The sequence below is a fragment of the Rhinoderma darwinii genome, unplaced genomic scaffold (genome assembly GCF_050947455.1).
Source record: "Rhinoderma darwinii isolate aRhiDar2 unplaced genomic scaffold, aRhiDar2.hap1 Scaffold_576, whole genome shotgun sequence".
Lineage (NCBI taxonomy): Eukaryota > Metazoa > Chordata > Amphibia > Anura > Rhinodermatidae > Rhinoderma > Rhinoderma darwinii.
In genome coordinates this window covers 55261-73504 of record NW_027464129.1, presented here as the reverse complement: position 1 = coordinate 73504, position 18244 = coordinate 55261, and the positions used below count along the sequence as shown (strand labels likewise).

Here is an 18244-nt window from a genome sequence, read left to right as displayed (position 1 = left end):
AGGCAAGCAAGGCTTTGTTGCAACTGCAATTCTTACTTCTTCTTGAAATGTAGGGACGACAGTACATTCCATCACATCCATGTAGTGTACACAGGTAGGTCCATTGTGGCGGGCAGGCAGGCAGGCAGGCAGGCAGGCGGGCGGGCGGGCGGGCGGGCGGCTTTAATGGCTGTTTGCTGTTCCCCTACTCCACTCCGCTATTTGACTGTGGTGCTGCATCAATCAGTGGCTGGCTCAGGTGCAGCTCTTTAACCTACCTAGGAGGGAGGGCGGAGAGAAGACAAGGAAGGTGAATGAGCTGTTCCAATGTGAAATGCCGGAAACACAGAAACACAGAAGACACACACACAACAAGAGGTGGCAATGTATTAATTAATTGCATTTAATAAATGAGCTCATTATCACACATGACTGTACAAATGCATTGTCCAACAGGTGTTGAAATAATGGGATTAAAAGGGGAGATCCCATCAGAAAGACAAAAACAATAGCAAACACAAATAGCACTTTTGGAATCTGATTTTAGTCAACACATAAGGGAAGGGTGCACCGGTCCTGGAAATACTGCAATACCAGGTCAATGCGTGGAGTGGACAGAGCAAGCTCTATTTCCATCTCCCTGTTCTAAAAATCCATTTAATATATGGTCCCCAGATAGGGGACGTATCAGATATTAAACTGATAAGAACAGATACTACACTTGATCTTAGCCAAAAGGCCGAGAAGCGATAACCCGAGCGGCCCTTGCCTTGCCCGAGCCTGTCCCATACTGCTGTTCACCCCTTGCAGCGATTGATTCAGCCTACTCCTAGGCAATTCCATGGGGCCCTGCAGGCTCACACACATTTACAGCTACTAAGCGGGAGGTGAATAAAGGCCGGAGAGGAAGCTACACAGGATTTGCTTCTTTTGCTTGCACCACAATGCAGTGCTGAAAGAGGAGGAATCTACATAAAAACGCCTTCCTGGCAACGCCCAAATGCCCTCCTGCCATGCAGATAAACACTGGCAGCGGCAGCAAGTGCATGCCCACAGCCACCCCTTGTTCCTTCACACCTTGTATCAGCTTTAATCCAGTCCAGTCCGGTGCTGCCTGCTGAGCAGCACTGACCAACACTGCCTGGGCCCAGGCTTTTATCTCTGAGGCAGGCCCCATTATGATGTCAGAAAGCTGGCTCTGGAATCCTGAGGGCTCCACTATGACACGTGCAAAGTTCCGTCTGAACTTTATATAAGACGGTGCGGCTCAGTCAGTCACTCAGTGTTGCCTGAGAGGGCAACACTGCAACAGCCGGCCGCCAGGCTGTCTTTTTTTTGCACATTTATTTGCCTCCAGGAGGCCACAAGAGGGAGACAAGGGACTGCAAAATGGAAAATAAGCATCCACCAACTTTACAGACAACTTCTCTTTGCTCCTACAACCTCCATCCTTGCACAGTTTGTTATTCTTCTAGGTAACATAGTAACAAATCCAAATTGCTGCTCTCTTTGTAGGCAAGCAAGGCTTTGTTGCAACTGCAATTCTTACTTCTTCTTGAAATGTAGGGACGACAGTACATTCCATCACATCCATGTAGTGTACACAGGTAGGTCCATTGTGGCGGGCAGGCAGGCAGGCAGGCAGGCAGGCGGGCGGGCGGGCGGGCGGGCGGCTTTAATGGCTGTTTGCTGTTCCCCTACTCCACTCCGCTATTTGACTGTGGTGCTGCATCAATCAGTGGCTGGCTCAGGTGCAGCTCTTTAACCTACCTAGGAGGGAGGGCGGAGAGAAGACAAGGAAGGTGAATGAGCTGTTCCAATGTGAAATGCCGGAAACACAGAAACACAGAAGACACACACACAACAAGAGGTGGCAATGTATTAATTAATTGCATTTAATAAATGAGCTCATTATCACACATGACTGTACAAATGCATTGTCCAACAGGTGTTGAAATAATGGGATTAAAAGGGGAGATCCCATCAGAAAGACAAAAACAATAGCAAACACAAATAGCACTTTTGGAATCTGATTTTAGTCAACACATAAGGGAAGGGTGCACCGGTCCTGGAAATACTGCAATACCAGGTCAATGCGTGGAGTGGACAGAGCAAGCTCTATTTCCATCTCCCTGTTCTAAAAATCCATTTAATATATGGTCCCCAGATAGGGGACGTATCAGATATTAAACTGATAAGAACAGATACTACACTTGATCTTAGCCAAAAGGCCGAGAAGCGATAACCCGAGCGGCCCTTGCCTTGCCCGAGCCTGTCCCATACTGCTGTTCACCCCTTGCAGCGATTGATTCAGCCTACTCCTAGGCAATTCCATGGGGCCCTGCAGGCTCACACACATTTACAGCTACTAAGCGGGAGGTGAATAAAGGCCGGAGAGGAAGCTACACAGGATTTGCTTCTTTTGCTTGCACCACAATGCAGTGCTGAAAGAGGAGGAATCTACATAAAAACGCCTTCCTGGCAACGCCCAAATGCCCTCCTGCCATGCAGATAAACACTGGCAGCGGCAGCAAGTGCATGCCCACAGCCACCCCTTGTTCCTTCACACCTTGTATCAGCTTTAATCCAGTCCAGTCCGGTGCTGCCTGCTGAGCAGCACTGACCAACACTGCCTGGGCCCAGGCTTTTATCTCTGAGGCAGGCCCCATTATGATGTCAGAAAGCTGGCTCTGGAATCCTGAGGGCTCCACTATGACACGTGCAAAGTTCCGTCTGAACTTTATATAAGACGGTGCGGCTCAGTCAGTCACTCAGTGTTGCCTGAGAGGGCAACACTGCAACAGCCGGCCGCCAGGCTGTCTTTTTTTTGCACATTTATTTGCCTCCAGGAGGCCACAAGAGGGAGACAAGGGACTGCAAAATGGAAAATAAGCATCCACCAACTTTACAGACAACTTCTCTTTGCTCCTACAACCTCCATCCTTGCACAGTTTGTTATTCTTCTAGGTAACATAGTAACAAATCCAAATTGCTGCTCTCTTTGTAGGCAAGCAAGGCTTTGTTGCAACTGCAATTCTTACTTCTTCTTGAAATGTAGGGACGACAGTACATTCCATCACATCCATGTAGTGTACACAGGTAGGTCCATTGTGGCGGGCAGGCAGGCAGGCAGGCAGGCAGGCGGGCGGGCGGGCGGGCGGGCGGCTTTAATGGCTGTTTGCTGTTCCCCTACTCCACTCCGCTATTTGACTGTGGTGCTGCATCAATCAGTGGCTGGCTCAGGTGCAGCTCTTTAACCTACCTAGGAGGGAGGGCGGAGAGAAGACAAGGAAGGTGAATGAGCTGTTCCAATGTGAAATGCCGGAAACACAGAAACACAGAAGACACACACACAACAAGAGGTGGCAATGTATTAATTAATTGCATTTAATAAATGAGCTCATTATCACACATGACTGTACAAATGCATTGTCCAACAGGTGTTGAAATAATGGGATTAAAAGGGGAGATCCCATCAGAAAGACAAAAACAATAGCAAACACAAATAGCACTTTTGGAATCTGATTTTAGTCAACACATAAGGGAAGGGTGCACCGGTCCTGGAAATACTGCAATACCAGGTCAATGCGTGGAGTGGACAGAGCAAGCTCTATTTCCATCTCCCTGTTCTAAAAATCCATTTAATATATGGTCCCCAGATAGGGGACGTATCAGATATTAAACTGATAAGAACAGATTTTTTTTTTTTTTTTTTTTTTTTTTTTATTAAACCATTCAGGTTTTTTTGAATAAAACCGAGAACTGTAGTTGTTCAAACCACCTCTCTATTTTTCAAAAAATCTCATCACTCTGGTTCATTATTTTATTTTTCCATCAAATACAAGATAAATCAAACAAAATTCCTCAAACTAAATACCTCCATTTTAACATTCGCCATATCCCTTCCGCATCCATACCTCTTTCTAGATCCCATTTATAATAAAAATACAATTTAGCCAATACCATACTAACCACATCCTCCATCTCAAATACTTCTCTTTTATACACATTCAAATTCCTCGTATTCCACAATACCTCTTTCACACAAGTCAAAAAAATCCACAACACTCTATCCTTTTCACTACCCAAACTACACAAACCAAACAAGACAATTTCATACGTCAAACTCTTCAAACCAGTCAATTCTTCGCACAACCCACTCAACTTTTTCCAAACATCCTTTGCATGCTTACACGACCAAAACACATGACTCACATCCTCATCATCCCCACAACCTTCTCTCGGACACCTTTCAGATGCAACCAAACCTCTTCTTTTCTGAACACTCCTTACAGGCAACACTCCATGTACCGACATCCATAATAAATCTTTCTGCTTATTTGACACATCATACGTAACAATCTTCTTCCACACAGACTTAGACTCCATCGAATTCAAACCATTTACAGAACACATCACATTATTCATACACATACTTCTCACAACATTCTTTTCTCTCAAAAATCTCTCCATTCTTACATCCTCTAGCTGGAACTTTTTGATAAATTTTTCTACATACAAATACCACCCCGTGCACTGGAAAGCAATTGGTTTACATAAATTTCGTTTTTCCCAACTTAGACGCTGAATCACCGTTCCAGCTAGATATTTAGACATTCTGGAAGCCTTGGATTCCTTAAATAAAAGCTCTACAAAAAAACGTACACAATTAATTCCAATGAAAATCTCCAAATTTGGGAAATCAAGGCCTCCATTACGTCTGCTTTTCATTAGAATTTCTCTCCTTGCCTTCTCAATCCCGCTCCCCCATAGAAAAAGGAACAAAACTCTATTAACTTTTTTTAACATAGCAACAGCAGGAGGAAAAACCAGAGCAACATATAAAATCATAGGTAGAATAATACTTTTGACAATTAAAACCTTCCCCGAAAAAGAAAGATCCCTCATTCTCCACATTTCCAACTTTCGCACAATCCTACCACCTAACTCATCCCAACTTTCTTTCCCTTTCAGCTCATCATCAAACACAATACCCAAAATTTTCACACCATTCACCTGTTCCATATCAGAATCACACACTCGCTCATTACTGAAAAAAATTTTAAATTTGCTCTTACCCCAATTTATTTTAAAAGCAGACGCAATACAAAACATATTTACAATCAACTTCACTCTGGACATATCATACACTGAATCACACAATACACAAATATCATCCATATATCCCAAAGCTTTCACACGCTTTCCATCACACCCGGGCACCACCAAACCTTTCACAACCTTATCATTTCTAATCATTTGCAACAATGGTTCAATCGCACAAATAAAAAGGATGGGAGACAACGGACAACCCTGTCGCACACCAGACATAATACTAAATGATTCTGAAAAAAACCCATTCACCTGCACACAACTCTTTGCATTCGCGTATAATTTCTTCAACAAACTCACAAACTGAACCGGAAAACCCATTCTCTCTAACACTTTGAACAAAAACACATGCGCCACACGATCAAACGCTTTCTCAAAATCTAACGCACACACAATCACCTTCTTATTCCGACCCTTACAATCCTCAAGCATGTCCCGCACCAACGCCACGTTCTCATGCAATTTCCTTTTCGGTACCGCACATACCTGATCCTCATCAATTACACACCCAATCACATCTCTCATACGATTCGCAATCAGCTTGGCAAAAATTTTATAATCCGTATTCAGCAAAGTAATTGGTCGCCAATTTTCTAACCGTCTCTTATCTCCTTTTTTATGCAACAGAACTACCATACCCTTCTTCATCACATCACACATATTCGTCCCAGAAAACAACACTCTCATAACATCAATAACATCCTTCCCAATTATATCCCAATATTTCCCATAGAAATCAGCTGGTATTCCATCGGTCCCTGGAGACTTATTTTTGGCCATACTTCCCACCACATCCTTTACTTCACCATCCATAATCTCACCAAGCAAAAGCTCACATTCACTTTCAGGAACAAAATTACACACAATATCCAAAAACTCATCATCGTCACCCAGATCACACTTCTTCACATCATACAGTTGTTTATAAAAATCAGACACCACATCAATCACATCCTTACCAAACACCTCTTTATCATCCTTATCCAATAACACATTCATACCACTTTTCCCACCACACATTTTTTTAAAGAAAAATCTAGTGCACTTCTCGTGATTATCTCTAACCTCCACCTTAGACCTAAATATTATTTCTTTCCCTTTCTCTCGGAACCACTCCTTAATATCTTTTTTTGTTTTTTCCAAATCGTGTCTTACATCCATACCCAAATTTTTACATTGTTGAAGGAACGTCATCCGCATATTAAAGCGTGAATATTGCAATCTTTTCCTTCTCGCTCTTCTATATCCTATCTGTCTAAAAAACCCACCAATCTTTTTTTTCACCCATACCCACCATTCACACACATTAGAGAAAGAACTTTTCTTCCTAACCCAAAACCCATATTTTTTCCCAAACCTAGTTTTTACCCTTTCATCACTCAGAAAACTAACATTCATCTTCCATACCCCTCTACCATAAAAGAAATTATTTATAACAAAAACCCCCAACAAACACTCGTGATCTGAAAACCACACTCTCTCCTGCGCATAATCTACACATTTCATTGCTGAAATAGAAAAAAAGAAAAAGTCCAGACGAGAATCCGTTCTTCCGTCATCGGCATGGTACGTAAATGGACCTGGTTTCCTGGTGACAGCGTCCTGCAAAGCAAAGTCCTGCAAAATTTTATTCCACAAACTTCCGGTAGCGTCCACATTAGACTCTGTGGATCCAGCTCGGGCCTGCTTCTCCAGGATACAGTTAATATCACCGACAATAATAACAGGAACTTTACCATGTAGAAAAAATTTTAAACTATCAAAAAGTGCCAACCTATCAGATTTCACAGCATGGCCATAGATATTGATAAGCCTAAACTGCCATCCCTTATAGGATAGTAACACACAGACACATCTTCCTTCCTGAATGATCTGAGTCTGTTTGATGACAAACTCATTATTTTTGAAGAGAATACCAATTCCATCATTCCTATTTGTGGAAGAAAAGGACCAAATTGCTTCCCCAAACTTCCATTCTTCTTTCCTAGGCATTTTTGATAAACCACATTCTTGTACGCAAACAATGTCACTGCCCTTAGAGGCCAAAAAGTCCAGGACTGCAGCACGCTTGTGAGCAGAGGAGAACACCCGTACATTTTGTGAGACAATCTTTAATCTCAAAGACATGCGGGCATAGTATGGTTAGTGGAAAAGCAAGCCATGAAATAGCCAGAACATATCACGTCCCAGGGAAATACATTGCTCTTTCCAGATTTGCCACATTGACTTCACTGAGGAAACCTTCCCCAGGAGAGCTGGGTACTTCTGAGGCCACCTCAGATGACTTAGGGCTACAACTAGAGTCACTGTCCAGCAATGAGAAAGGATTTGCATGAGCAGAATCTTCCAACAAACCAATCTTCAGTCTCTTCACCGCCTTTCCAGATTTCCCCCTTTTTGAGACAACTTTGTGGAAAATTTCCGCACTAGTGGCACTAGGCATCCTGGCCTCCTTCTCGTCCTCCTCCGATATTGACCACTCCACTTTAGCTGAGTCTTCCGTTTTTGACTCTGGGCTAGAGAAAGACAAAATTTGCATACTTGCACCATTATCAGGGTATGCACACCCACTAGGTGGCGCTGTGTCTTCACCTTCCATAGGTATAACCACAGGTGTCTCATCAACAGTTGGCTCTGCAGGAGGGACCACACCCAACTCCATGCTGTCAGTATGTGAGGTTAGAACCTCTCCTAATCCAGCTTTCCCAGGGTCCTGAGAAGCAGCCACAGAAACACTGCCAGCAGGCTCTGAAATTACATCAGAAGAGGCAGCAAGGGAACTTGTTGTTCTCACCTGTCTGCCCCATGTCCTTCTCTCTTGCCCTAAGAAGGGAAACACCTTTGGGCATTTTCTACAGGTATGACCAGGCAAACCACAAATATCACACCTGGATGGGGAAATGCATGCACTAACCTCATGTCCTGTTTCCTTGCAATTTCTGCAAACCTTGCCTTTACATGCATCTTTAGTATGCCCGTAGGAAAAACATGATCTGCAAAATGATGGCATATCTTGGTAGTAAAGATATCCCTTGTTCCCACCAATGGAAAAATTAGCAGGAGGATTCATCACTCCTCCAATACAGCTGGAGTCAGGTTTCAGCCTGACCCAGTACTTGATATCACCATTGAAAACTCCCCATAGGTTCTTCTGCTCCACACCTCCTCTAACATGGGTACAGTAGTGAGCTAAAAAGGCCCTGACCAGCCTTCTATCCAGAAATGGGTTATACATGTGGATGGTAATACATTTCTCCACTGCTGAGAAAAGAGGTAGCACTTCAATAGATTTTAAAGCCTCATGCATATGTTTCTCCTTGAGCAACTGAAAAACATTTAGACAGTAGGCGGCCTCAAAAAAGGATACGTCATACGTAGCAATATTGCTGAAAGCTTGGATACAGAATACCTCTACCAATGTGACTCCAGCCAGGTCCAGAAGGATGTTCTCAATGATGTGCCCAGTATCCACTTCTTCTCTCCTCTGCTCATTCACCACAAAACGAATTGTATTCCGCACAGCTGCCATCTTGATGAGGAATGCCCAACGGCACGATGATCGCTCCCAAAAACGTCGGAGAGGACTCCACGAAAGACCGAACCCCCGGCCCAGACCAGGCAATAAACCTGATCTGAGCCAAAAGGCCGAGAAGCGATAACCCGAGCGGCCCTTGCCTTGCCCGAGCCTGTCCCATACTGCTGTTCACCCCTTGCAGCGATTGATTCAGCCTACTCCTAGGCAATTCCATGGGGCCCTGCAGGCTCACACACATTTACAGCTACTAAGCGGGAGGTGAATAAAGGCCGGAGAGGAAGCTACACAGGATTTGCTTCTTTTGCTTGCACCACAATGCAGTGCTGAAAGAGGAGGAATCTACATAAAAACGCCTTCCTGGCAACGCCCAAATGCCCTCCTGCCATGCAGATAAACACTGGCAGCGGCAGCAAGTGCATGCCCACAGCCACCCCTTGTTCCTTCACACCTTGTATCAGCTTTAATCCAGTCCAGTCCGGTGCTGCCTGCTGAGCAGCACTGACCAACACTGCCTGGGCCCAGGCTTTTATCTCTGAGGCAGGCCCCATTATGATGTCAGAAAGCTGGGAATCCTGAGGGCTCCACTATGACACGTGCAAAGTTCCGTCTGAACTTTATATAAGACGGTGCGGCTCAGTCAGTCACTCAGTGTTGCCTGAGAGGGCAACACTGCAACAGCCGGCCGCCAGGCTGTCTTTTTTTTGCACATTTATTTGCCTCCAGGAGGCCACAAGAGGGAGACAAGGGACTGCAAAATGGAAAATAAGCATCCACCAACTTTACAGACAACTTCTCTTTGCTCCTACAACCTCCATCCTTGCACAGTTTGTTATTCTTCTAGGTAACATAGTAACAAATCCAAATTGCTGCTCTCTTTGTAGGCAAGCAAGGCTTTGTTGCAACTGCAATTCTTACTTCTTCTTGAAATGTAGGGACGACAGTACATTCCATCACATCCATGTAGTGTACACAGGTAGGTCCATTGTGGCGGGCAGGCAGGCAGGCAGGCAGGCAGGCGGGCGGGCGGGCGGGCGGGCGGCTTTAATGGCTGTTTGCTGTTCCCCTACTCCACTCCGCTATTTGACTGTGGTGCTGCATCAATCAGTGGCTGGGCTCAGGTGCAGCTCTTTAACCTACCTAGGAGGGAGGGCGGAGAGAAGACAAGGAAGGTGAATGAGCTGTTCCAATGTGAAATGCCGGAAACACAGAAACACAGAAGACACACACACAACAAGAGGTGGCAATGTATTAATTAATTGCATTTAATAAATGAGCTCATTATCACACATGACTGTACAAATGCATTGTCCAACAGGTGTTGAAATAATGGGATTAAAAGGGGAGATCCCATCAGAAAGACAAAAACAATAGCAAACACAAATAGCACTTTTGGAATCTGATTTTAGTCAACACATAAGGGAAGGGTGCACCGGTCCTGGAAATACTGCAATACCAGGTCAATGCGTGGAGTGGACAGAGCAAGCTCTATTTCCATCTCCCTGTTCTAAAAATCCATTTAATATATGGTCCCCAGATAGGGGACGTATCAGATATTAAACTGATAAGAACAGATACTACACTTGATCTTAGCCAAAAGGCCGAGAAGCGATAACCCGAGCGGCCCTTGCCTTGCCCGAGCCTGTCCCATACTGCTGTTCACCCCTTGCAGCGATTGATTCAGCCTACTCCTAGGCAATTCCATGGGGCCCTGCAGGCTCACACACATTTACAGCTACTAAGCGGGAGGTGAATAAAGGCCGGAGAGGAAGCTACACAGGATTTGCTTCTTTTGCTTGCACCACAATGCAGTGCTGAAAGAGGAGGAATCTACATAAAAACGCCTTCCTGGCAACGCCCAAATGCCCTCCTGCCATGCAGATAAACACTGGCAGCGGCAGCAAGTGCATGCCCACAGCCACCCCTTGTTCCTTCACACCTTGTATCAGCTTTAATCCAGTCCAGTCCGGTGCTGCCTGCTGAGCAGCACTGACCAACACTGCCTGGGCCCAGGCTTTTATCTCTGAGGCAGGCCCCATTATGATGTCAGAAAGCTGGCTCTGGAATCCTGAGGGCTCCACTATGACACGTGCAAAGTTCCGTCTGAACTTTATATAAGACGGTGCGGCTCAGTCAGTCACTCAGTGTTGCCTGAGAGGGCAACACTGCAACAGCCGGCCGCCAGGCTGTCTTTTTTTTGCACATTTATTTGCCTCCAGGAGGCCACAAGAGGGAGACAAGGGACTGCAAAATGGAAAATAAGCATCCACCAACTTTACAGACAACTTCTCTTTGCTCCTACAACCTCCATCCTTGCACAGTTTGTTATTCTTCTAGGTAACATAGTAACAAATCCAAATTGCTGCTCTCTTTGTAGGCAAGCAAGGCTTTGTTGCAACTGCAATTCTTACTTCTTCTTGAAATGTAGGGACGACAGTACATTCCATCACATCCATGTAGTGTACACAGGTAGGTCCATTGTGGCGGGCAGGCAGGCAGGCAGGCAGGCAGGCGGGCGGGCGGGCGGGCGGGCGGCTTTAATGGCTGTTTGCTGTTCCCCTACTCCACTCCGCTATTTGACTGTGGTGCTGCATCAATCAGTGGCTGGCTCAGGTGCAGCTCTTTAACCTACCTAGGAGGGAGGGCGGAGAGAAGACAAGGAAGGTGAATGAGCTGTTCCAATGTGAAATGCCGGAAACACAGAAACACAGAAGACACACACACAACAAGAGGTGGCAATGTATTAATTAATTGCATTTAATAAATGAGCTCATTATCACACATGACTGTACAAATGCATTGTCCAACAGGTGTTGAAATAATGGGATTAAAAGGGGAGATCCCATCAGAAAGACAAAAACAATAGCAAACACAAATAGCACTTTTGGAATCTGATTTTAGTCAACACATAAGGGAAGGGTGCACCGGTCCTGGAAATACTGCAATACCAGGTCAATGCGTGGAGTGGACAGAGCAAGCTCTATTTCCATCTCCCTGTTCTAAAAATCCATTTAATATATGGTCCCCAGATAGGGGACGTATCAGATATTAAACTGATAAGAACAGATACTACACTTGATCTTAGCCAAAAGGCCGAGAAGCGATAACCCGAGCGGCCCTTGCCTTGCCCGAGCCTGTCCCATACTGCTGTTCACCCCTTGCAGCGATTGATTCAGCCTACTCCTAGGCAATTCCATGGGGCCCTGCAGGCTCACACACATTTACAGCTACTAAGCGGGAGGTGAATAAAGGCCGGAGAGGAAGCTACACAGGATTTGCTTCTTTTGCTTGCACCACAATGCAGTGCTGAAAGAGGAGGAATCTACATAAAAACGCCTTCCTGGCAACGCCCAAATGCCCTCCTGCCATGCAGATAAACACTGGCAGCGGCAGCAAGTGCATGCCCACAGCCACCCCTTGTTCCTTCACACCTTGTATCAGCTTTAATCCAGTCCAGTCCGGTGCTGCCTGCTGAGCAGCACTGACCAACACTGCCTGGGCCCAGGCTTTTATCTCTGAGGCAGGCCCCATTATGATGTCAGAAAGCTGGCTCTGGAATCCTGAGGGCTCCACTATGACACGTGCAAAGTTCCGTCTGAACTTTATATAAGACGGTGCGGCTCAGTCAGTCACTCAGTGTTGCCTGAGAGGGCAACACTGCAACAGCCGGCCGCCAGGCTGTCTTTTTTTTGCACATTTATTTGCCTCCAGGAGGCCACAAGAGGGAGACAAGGGACTGCAAAATGGAAAATAAGCATCCACCAACTTTACAGACAACTTCTCTTTGCTCCTACAACCTCCATCCTTGCACAGTTTGTTATTCTTCTAGGTAACATAGTAACAAATCCAAATTGCTGCTCTCTTTGTAGGCAAGCAAGGCTTTGTTGCAACTGCAATTCTTACTTCTTCTTGAAATGTAGGGACGACAGTACATTCCATCACATCCATGTAGTGTACACAGGTAGGTCCATTGTGGCGGGCAGGCAGGCAGGCAGGCAGGCAGGCGGGCGGGCGGGCGGGCGGGCGGCTTTAATGGCTGTTTGCTGTTCCCCTACTCCACTCCGCTATTTGACTGTGGTGCTGCATCAATCAGTGGCTGGCTCAGGTGCAGCTCTTTAACCTACCTAGGAGGGAGGGCGGAGAGAAGACAAGGAAGGTGAATGAGCTGTTCCAATGTGAAATGCCGGAAACACAGAAACACAGAAGACACACACACAACAAGAGGTGGCAATGTATTAATTAATTGCATTTAATAAATGAGCTCATTATCACACATGACTGTACAAATGCATTGTCCAACAGGTGTTGAAATAATGGGATTAAAAGGGGAGATCCCATCAGAAAGACAAAAACAATAGCAAACACAAATAGCACTTTTGGAATCTGATTTTAGTCAACACATAAGGGAAGGGTGCACCGGTCCTGGAAATACTGCAATACCAGGTCAATGCGTGGAGTGGACAGAGCAAGCTCTATTTCCATCTCCCTGTTCTAAAAATCCATTTAATATATGGTCCCCAGATAGGGGACGTATCAGATATTAAACTGATAAGAACAGATACTACACTTGATCTTAGCCAAAAGGCCGAGAAGCGATAACCCGAGCGGCCCTTGCCTTGCCCGAGCCTGTCCCATACTGCTGTTCACCCCTTGCAGCGATTGATTCAGCCTACTCCTAGGCAATTCCATGGGGCCCTGCAGGCTCACACACATTTACAGCTACTAAGCGGGAGGTGAATAAAGGCCGGAGAGGAAGCTACACAGGATTTGCTTCTTTTGCTTGCACCACAATGCAGTGCTGAAAGAGGAGGAATCTACATAAAAACGCCTTCCTGGCAACGCCCAAATGCCCTCCTGCCATGCAGATAAACACTGGCAGCGGCAGCAAGTGCATGCCCACAGCCACCCCTTGTTCCTTCACACCTTGTATCAGCTTTAATCCAGTCCAGTCCGGTGCTGCCTGCTGAGCAGCACTGACCAACACTGCCTGGGCCCAGGCTTTTATCTCTGAGGCAGGCCCCATTATGATGTCAGAAAGCTGGCTCTGGAATCCTGAGGGCTCCACTATGACACGTGCAAAGTTCCGTCTGAACTTTATATAAGACGGTGCGGCTCAGTCAGTCACTCAGTGTTGCCTGAGAGGGCAACACTGCAACAGCCGGCCGCCAGGCTGTCTTTTTTTTGCACATTTATTTGCCTCCAGGAGGCCACAAGAGGGAGACAAGGGACTGCAAAATGGAAAATAAGCATCCACCAACTTTACAGACAACTTCTCTTTGCTCCTACAACCTCCATCCTTGCACAGTTTGTTATTCTTCTAGGTAACATAGTAACAAATCCAAATTGCTGCTCTCTTTGTAGGCAAGCAAGGCTTTGTTGCAACTGCAATTCTTACTTCTTCTTGAAATGTAGGGACGACAGTACATTCCATCACATCCATGTAGTGTACACAGGTAGGTCCATTGTGGCGGGCAGGCAGGCAGGCAGGCAGGCAGGCGGGCGGGCGGGCGGGCGGGCGGCTTTAATGGCTGTTTGCTGTTCCCCTACTCCACTCCGCTATTTGACTGTGGTGCTGCATCAATCAGTGGCTGGCTCAGGTGCAGCTCTTTAACCTACCTAGGAGGGAGGGCGGAGAGAAGACAAGGAAGGTGAATGAGCTGTTCCAATGTGAAATGCCGGAAACACAGAAACACAGAAGACACACACACAACAAGAGGTGGCAATGTATTAATTAATTGCATTTAATAAATGAGCTCATTATCACACATGACTGTACAAATGCATTGTCCAACAGGTGTTGAAATAATGGGATTAAAAGGGGAGATCCCATCAGAAAGACAAAAACAATAGCAAACACAAATAGCACTTTTGGAATCTGATTTTAGTCAACACATAAGGGAAGGGTGCACCGGTCCTGGAAATACTGCAATACCAGGTCAATGCGTGGAGTGGACAGAGCAAGCTCTATTTCCATCTCCCTGTTCTAAAAATCCATTTAATATATGGTCCCCAGATAGGGGACGTATCAGATATTAAACTGATAAGAACAGATACTACACTTGATCTTAGCCAAAAGGCCGAGAAGCGATAACCCGAGCGGCCCTTGCCTTGCCCGAGCCTGTCCCATACTGCTGTTCACCCCTTGCAGCGATTGATTCAGCCTACTCCTAGGCAATTCCATGGGGCCCTGCAGGCTCACACACATTTACAGCTACTAAGCGGGAGGTGAATAAAGGCCGGAGAGGAAGCTACACAGGATTTGCTTCTTTTGCTTGCACCACAATGCAGTGCTGAAAGAGGAGGAATCTACATAAAAACGCCTTCCTGGCAACGCCCAAATGCCCTCCTGCCATGCAGATAAACACTGGCAGCGGCAGCAAGTGCATGCCCACAGCCACCCCTTGTTCCTTCACACCTTGTATCAGCTTTAATCCAGTCCAGTCCGGTGCTGCCTGCTGAGCAGCACTGACCAACACTGCCTGGGCCCAGGCTTTTATCTCTGAGGCAGGCCCCATTATGATGTCAGAAAGCTGGCTCTGGAATCCTGAGGGCTCCACTATGACACGTGCAAAGTTCCGTCTGAACTTTATATAAGACGGTGCGGCTCAGTCAGTCACTCAGTGTTGCCTGAGAGGGCAACACTGCAACAGCCGGCCGCCAGGCTGTCTTTTTTTTGCACATTTATTTGCCTCCAGGAGGCCACAAGAGGGAGACAAGGGACTGCAAAATGGAAAATAAGCATCCACCAACTTTACAGACAACTTCTCTTTGCTCCTACAACCTCCATCCTTGCACAGTTTGTTATTCTTCTAGGTAACATAGTAACAAATCCAAATTGCTGCTCTCTTTGTAGGCAAGCAAGGCTTTGTTGCAACTGCAATTCTTACTTCTTCTTGAAATGTAGGGACGACAGTACATTCCATCACATCCATGTAGTGTACACAGGTAGGTCCATTGTGGCGGGCAGGCAGGCAGGCAGGCAGGCAGGCGGGCGGGCGGGCGGGCGGGCGGCTTTAATGGCTGTTTGCTGTTCCCCTACTCCACTCCGCTATTTGACTGTGGTGCTGCATCAATCAGTGGCTGGCTCAGGTGCAGCTCTTTAACCTACCTAGGAGGGAGGGCGGAGAGAAGACAAGGAAGGTGAATGAGCTGTTCCAATGTGAAATGCCGGAAACACAGAAACACAGAAGACACACACACAACAAGAGGTGGCAATGTATTAATTAATTGCATTTAATAAATGAGCTCATTATCACACATGACTGTACAAATGCATTGTCCAACAGGTGTTGAAATAATGGGATTAAAAGGGGAGATCCCATCAGAAAGACAAAAACAATAGCAAACACAAATAGCACTTTTGGAATCTGATTTTAGTCAACACATAAGGGAAGGGTGCACCGGTCCTGGAAATACTGCAATACCAGGTCAATGCGTGGAGTGGACAGAGCAAGCTCTATTTCCATCTCCCTGTTCTAAAAATCCATTTAATATATGGTCCCCAGATAGGGGACGTATCAGATATTAAACTGATAAGAACAGATACTACACTTGATCTTAGCCAAAAGGCCGAGAAGCGATAACCCGAGCGGCCCTTGCCTTGCCCGAGCCTGTCCCATACTGCTGTTCACCCCTTGCAGCGATTGATTCAGCCTACTCCTAGGCAATTCCATGGGGCCCTGCAGGCTCACACACATTTACAGCTACTAAGCGGGAGGTGAATAAAGGCCGGAGAGGAAGCTACACAGGATTTGCTTCTTTTGCTTGCACCACAATGCAGTGCTGAAAGAGGAGGAATCTACATAAAAACGCCTTCCTGGCAACGCCCAAATGCCCTCCTGCCATGCAGATAAACACTGGCAGCGGCAGCAAGTGCATGCCCACAGCCACCCCTTGTTCCTTCACACCTTGTATCAGCTTTAATCCAGTCCAGTCCGGTGCTGCCTGCTGAGCAGCACTGACCAACACTGCCTGGGCCCAGGCTTTTATCTCTGAGGCAGGCCCCATTATGATGTCAGAAAGCTGGCTCTGGAATCCTGAGGGCTCCACTATGACACGTGCAAAGTTCCGTCTGAACTTTATATAAGACGGTGCGGCTCAGTCAGTCACTCAGTGTTGCCTGAGAGGGCAACACTGCAACAGCCGGCCGCCAGGCTGTCTTTTTTTTGCACATTTATTTGCCTCCAGGAGGCCACAAGAGGGAGACAAGGGACTGCAAAATGGAAAATAAGCATCCACCAACTTTACAGACAACTTCTCTTTGCTCCTACAACCTCCATCCTTGCACAGTTTGTTATTCTTCTAGGTAACATAGTAACAAATCCAAATTGCTGCTCTCTTTGTAGGCAAGCAAGGCTTTGTTGCAACTGCAATTCTTACTTCTTCTTGAAATGTAGGGACGACAGTACATTCCATCACATCCATGTAGTGTACACAGGTAGGTCCATTGTGGCGGGCAGGCAGGCAGGCAGGCAGGCAGGCGGGCGGGCGGGCGGGCGGGCGGCTTTAATGGCTGTTTGCTGTTCCCCTACTCCACTCCGCTATTTGACTGTGGTGCTGCATCAATCAGTGGCTGGCTCAGGTGCAGCTCTTTAACCTACCTAGGAGGGAGGGCGGAGAGAAGACAAGGAAGGTGAATGAGCTGTTCCAATGTGAAATGCCGGAAACACAGAAACACAGAAGACACACACACAACAAGAGGTGGCAATGTATTAATTAATTGCATTTAATAAATGAGCTCATTATCACACATGACTGTACAAATGCATTGTCCAACAGGTGTTGAAATAATGGGATTAAAAGGGGAGATCCCATCAGAAAGACAAAAACAATAGCAAACACAAATAGCACTTTTGGAATCTGATTTTAGTCAACACATAAGGGAAGGGTGCACCGGTCCTGGAAATACTGCAATACCAGGTCAATGCGTGGAGTGGACAGAGCAAGCTCTATTTCCATCTCCCTGTTCTAAAAATCCATTTAATATATGGTCCCCAGATAGGGGACGTATCAGATATTAAACTGATAAGAACAGATACTACACTTGATCTTAGCCAAAAGGCCGAGAAGCGATAACCCGAGCGGCCCTTGCCTTGCCCGAGCCTGTCCCATACTGCTGTTCACCCCTTGCAGCGATTGATTCAGCCTACTCCTAGGCAATTCCATGGGGCCCTGCAGGCTCACACACATTTACAGCTACTAAGCGGGAGGTGAATAAAGGCCGGAGAGGAAGCTACACAGGATTTGCTTCTTTTGCTTGCACCACAATGCAGTGCTGAAAGAGGAGGAATCTACATAAAAACGCCTTCCTGGCAACGCCCAAATGCCCTCCTGCCATGCAGATAAACACTGGCAGCGGCAGCAAGTGCATGCCCACAGCCACCCCTTGTTCCTTCACACCTTGTATCAGCTTTAATCCAGTCCAGTCCGGTGCTGCCTGCTGAGCAGCACTGACCAACACTGCCTGGGCCCAGGCTTTTATCTCTGAGGCAGGCCCCATTATGATGTCAGAAAGCTGGCTCTGGAATCCTGAGGGCTCCACTATGACACGTGCAAAGTTCCGTCTGAACTTTATATAAGACGGTGCGGCTCAGTCAGTCACTCAGTGTTGCCTGAGAGGGC

The 18244-nt window shown here is 46.5% G+C and overlaps 8 non-coding genes and 1 pseudogene across 8 annotated transcripts; all 9 read right to left on the bottom strand.

The window, feature by feature from the left end:
- Window positions 1-539: 539 nt before the first annotated feature.
- LOC142724250 (U2 spliceosomal RNA) lies at window positions 540-730 on the bottom strand. Its single transcript, XR_012876065.1, has one exon. It is a non-coding gene; the product is annotated as a U2 spliceosomal RNA (small nuclear RNA).
- Window positions 731-2031: 1301 nt separating this feature from the next.
- LOC142724249 (U2 spliceosomal RNA) lies at window positions 2032-2222 on the bottom strand. The gene has a single exon (XR_012876064.1). It is a non-coding gene; the product is annotated as a U2 spliceosomal RNA (small nuclear RNA).
- A 1301-nt stretch (window positions 2223-3523) lies between these two features.
- On the bottom strand, window positions 3524-3739 carry LOC142724215 (U2 spliceosomal RNA; annotated as a pseudogene).
- Window positions 3740-10045: 6306 nt separating this feature from the next.
- On the bottom strand, window positions 10046-10236 carry LOC142724248 (U2 spliceosomal RNA). Its single transcript, XR_012876063.1, has one exon. It is a non-coding gene; the product is annotated as a U2 spliceosomal RNA (small nuclear RNA).
- A 1301-nt stretch (window positions 10237-11537) lies between these two features.
- Window positions 11538-11728, bottom strand: LOC142724247 (U2 spliceosomal RNA). Its single transcript, XR_012876062.1, has one exon. It is a non-coding gene; the product is annotated as a U2 spliceosomal RNA (small nuclear RNA).
- Window positions 11729-13029: 1301 nt separating this feature from the next.
- On the bottom strand, window positions 13030-13220 carry LOC142724246 (U2 spliceosomal RNA). Its single transcript, XR_012876061.1, has one exon. It is a non-coding gene; the product is annotated as a U2 spliceosomal RNA (small nuclear RNA).
- Window positions 13221-14521: 1301 nt separating this feature from the next.
- Window positions 14522-14712, bottom strand: LOC142724244 (U2 spliceosomal RNA). The gene has a single exon (XR_012876059.1). It is a non-coding gene; the product is annotated as a U2 spliceosomal RNA (small nuclear RNA).
- A 1301-nt stretch (window positions 14713-16013) lies between these two features.
- Window positions 16014-16204, bottom strand: LOC142724243 (U2 spliceosomal RNA). The gene has a single exon (XR_012876058.1). It is a non-coding gene; the product is annotated as a U2 spliceosomal RNA (small nuclear RNA).
- Window positions 16205-17505: 1301 nt separating this feature from the next.
- Window positions 17506-17696, bottom strand: LOC142724242 (U2 spliceosomal RNA). Its single transcript, XR_012876057.1, has one exon. It is a non-coding gene; the product is annotated as a U2 spliceosomal RNA (small nuclear RNA).
- Between the last annotated feature and the right edge of the window lie 548 nt (window positions 17697-18244).